Raw genomic sequence first — 4,186 nt, 5'->3', positions numbered from 1 at the left:
ATGAGGTAGATTCACCCCCAATGGTTTTCACTGCATTTTGTAATCTCCCGTGGCTCTCTTCTCCCACAATATGTCTTTCTCTTACAATATCTGGTTCTGGTCCTAGCCAGCATTCAGAGTAGTGAGTTCTATGTGCTCACCATTCCTGTGGAAAGACGTGCTATTTTTACTTTGCCCTAAAACTATTTCTTTTAAAGAATAAAGTTGTCCCTAGTTCTTGTGCTGTGGGATTTAATAAGTTCATATTTTTATCTTGTGATGTTCATTATTTTATAAATTTCGATCACATTCTTTCCACAGTGAGGAGCCCTAATTCTTTTATCGTCCCTCACAAAGGACTCTCCTGACCTTCTCGATCAATTTACGTGTCCTTCTCTAGACCTTGTCTGGCTCTGGGTGTCTCTGCGGTGTATCAGATCATCGGGCCCCCATCCCTCTGTCCATTATTCTGTATGAAAGAGCACAATGACTTCGGCTAAAATCAAAAGTAGAAATATTTGAGAGACATTTTTAAAAAGCAAGCATTTCTTTTGCTCCATGACAGCCCGGCATATGCTGAAAAAAATAGACCTTTTGCTTCAACTCTGAGACGAACCTGAACATACTGCTACCAGGCAACCTTGTAATCTGTTATGAAAATGGCAATTTGCAAAGCAATTTCACATACATTATCTCCCTTGACCCCCACATGAACCACGCCTGGTAGAAAAAAAACTTACGATTATCCTCATTTTTCACATGAGAAAAGTAGAAAGATGAGTCTCGTCCCAGGTCAAACAGCTGGAATGAGAGCCCCAGTCACTGGCCGCCCACTGGGAGAAGGGGGCTTAATCACTGCGCAATACAGCCTTCCTTATGAAGACTTGCGGTTTAAGTTAAAGCCCCAAACTACCTCTTTCTAAGTCTATTTCTGCGGCCACAGCAGAGTCATGAAATGGTCGATACCTCTACTGAAAGGAACGCTGTTTAAGGTTAGTCTAGACCCTCTTCCCTTCTCCCTCTACATGTCATCCAGGGGGGAGTCTCAGCCACACCACAAGCATCATCAGCCCCTCCGTGCAAATGACTCCGCAATCTACATCTGTAGGACACATCTCCCCTCTGAGCACCAGAGAGGCACAAAACTGCGGACTTGACATCTCCTGGACATCTCAGTGTGTGAGTCTGCATCTGCTGCCCCAGTCATACTTCCCTTCACTGCCAAAACCCAGTTGTCTTTTGATGTTCCTCCCCTCAAAGACCATCCAGGGGCCCAGGAGTCCTCTTGACATTTCCCCCTCCCCTTAACCCCGCCCCCATGTCCGGTCTAACACCGAGTCCTTGGGCTTTTACCTCCCACAGAGCTCTCCGTTCTGTCCATTTCGTTCCTTGCCCAACATCTCTGCCTTAGTCCACGATTCCATCCTCGCTCATTTGGAACTTCATGGACTTCTATTCCTCTCCAGCCCTTCCTCCCCACTATAGCTGGAGGGATTCGTCCACCAAAATGCCATTCTGGTCACGCCACACCCCCCCTACTCCTGCTTACAGCACTGCAGTGGCATCCCAGGGCTTGTCAGGTAAAGGCTACACACTGGGAACTGGCCCACCAGCCCTGCCTGCCCTTGTCCCACAACTCTCGCCTTCACTTCTCAACCTCCAGCCCCACTTCGTTCAGCCCCTTTTACTTGCCACTCTTTCGTTTGCCACAGGTCCTAGAACATTCTTCCTTGTCTTCCCTGCCTATTTAAATTCCTAAAATTCAATTCTTGGACGCATCAAGCTTCGGACAGAGGCGCAAGGGTCTTTCCTTAGGGAAAACTTCCTTGCCCTCCCTGAGTTAGTTCATCTGTTTCCCCCACCAGATTTGTGGGCTTCTGGCTCACCACTGTACTCCCCGTGCCGTGCGGGGCCTGGCACACAGAGGCACATCAATAAACGTTTTTAAATAAAGGAATAAGCTCACTAGTAAGGAAACAGCTGTATGTGATAAACATCCTCATTATGGAACACTAAGCAGTTGATAAAAAGAATAAGTCTACATGTTCTAATATGGAATGAGGTCCATGATGTATAACTGATTAAAAATAGTACCTTACAGAACAGTATGCAAACTGTGATCAGTTATTTTTTAAACCTGTTAAAAAAAATACAGCTATCTCTGTGTGAATGCATAGGCATGTATGTGTTTTAAATGGTCTGCAATATACCTGAAACTAATATAATATTGTAAGTCAACTAAACTTCAATTAAAAAATTAAAATAAAAAATTTTTAAATTGCAAGACTAACACCAACCTACTTATAGTGGTTTACCTGGAGAATAAGAATGAGACAAAGCAGAGAAAAACAGTACAGCAATTTCTACATCAACTTTCTGCTGGTTTAACTTTTTTCAATGACCCCGTGGTATGGTCAAAATTATTTTAACAATACCATTTTAAAAATAATGATGCAATTCACTGAAGATCAGGAAACTGGCCATTTCTATGTTCGGCAAAAAGAAAAATAATAATAACCACTCTGTGTATGATTCCTCAACAATGATAAAGTTGCAGAAACCAGCATATTTCAGCTCAGATCTTAGGTCTATCAATTAGCTGTGATGAAGAGGGAACAAAGAAGAGAACCACTGGAGAGGCCGGCATGTGTTGGCTTAATTAGGTCTTCCCTCACCTGACCTGTATAAACAACAAACGTTTTGAAAAATCACTGCTTTTTAATTCACTCATAAAATCCTGGAAGGAAAAATAAGAGAAAGAAATAATACCGTGAATTTTTCTTGGTTCAGTTTTCTTTTGGTTGTTGTTACAAAAAAGTGATTACGTGAAGATATCTTTATTTTCCTTCACTTGCCAAAGAAGAAATCCTTTGTCGTCTTTACCAAAGTTCCAAGGAAAAAGACAGCTTTCTAAAGCCACACAGATTGCAGAGGAAGGAGCAGGGACAAACAGACAGGATTATTCTACAGCTGAAGCACAAAACCTCACTTTGGTTGTCGAGAGAAGTGTGTGCAGGTGGACAGACCCACAGTTAGTGAGGAAGAAGAGGTAGCTGTGTGGGAGTGAGTTCTCCGGCAGCCAGCCTACAAGGGAGAGCCCGGAAAAGTCTGTCAATATAGAATAAACGCTGTCACTTGGAGCTGCACTGATTCTTTTTTCAGACTAACTAATGGCTCAGAACAACCAAACGATGACTAAAATGTGAGTCAAATGCTTTCAAATCAAATCATGCCAATGAAGCAGGAACACAGGCAAGCAGAGAGCAGGTCATTAGAGCGTCTAACCAATACTTGTTAAACCAGAAGAAACTCACGCTCCTTAATGACTGCCCGTTTCAATCTAAGTCACTTTGATGTGAGCGAGCCGGGGACAATCGACCTTTATTACTAGTGACATCTACCCGTCAGCTCTGAAGGTGGGAAAAGGTAGCTCCCAGTGGGGCATGTACACTTTTCTCAATCCTGATTTGTCTTCCTTCTCCCCTGGGGTCTATCCAGCATGTCTTCAATTATCCCAGAGGGTGTCCAGAGATTCTAAAATGAGCCTCGAAGTTGGTGTCTTGATATTTTTGAAAACTAACTAAATTCAAAAATAGCTCAAATTAAGAAGTAAGTTTGGGTGAAGGCAGGTGAAGAGAGGCTTATTAAATGCAACCACAGGGCGTGCAGCCCCCAGAAGGTGAAAATGTGCAGCCGGGCCCAGGGGAGACGGCAGCCCGTGCCCTCGTGGAAGCACCAGGTGGGCCCACAACAGACACGTGGGCGGTTTCCCTGATCTCTTCTCCCTCCCTCTTCCTTCTGCTAATTTCTCAGTTTTAAATTCTTTCCCTAAATGCTCCCTTTCTATTTTTTAGAACTCAATTCTTCCAAAAGCTTTTTGGTGAGGAGACCCTGAGAAGATGGGTGTTTTCGAATGGCCTGGGTACCTATCAAGAAACAGAGCCTCTTACCATGTTTCCTGGAACAGGACCTTGTGAAGAATAAGAATCAGGTGTCTGCTTTTATCCCCACAATCCCCTCCTCTCGGGGAATGACCACTCATGCTAGAGGGAGGGCTAGAGAGCAATGCTATAACCAAGCAAAGGCAAAGGGCCTCTCCCCACAGGCCAGGGCCGGGGCAGCGACTGGAGCCCACTTCAGCCTCAGCTGGGCTCTCTCCTCACACTCCCTATTCTCGTCTCTGAATGCATTCACTTCGATGTGGGGG

The sequence above is a fragment of the Camelus ferus genome, chromosome 21 (genome assembly GCF_009834535.1).
Source record: "Camelus ferus isolate YT-003-E chromosome 21, BCGSAC_Cfer_1.0, whole genome shotgun sequence".
Classification (NCBI taxonomy): domain Eukaryota; kingdom Metazoa; phylum Chordata; class Mammalia; order Artiodactyla; family Camelidae; genus Camelus; species Camelus ferus.
The sequence above is the reverse complement of the archived record's forward strand: the minus strand, read 5'-3'. Positions refer to the sequence as shown.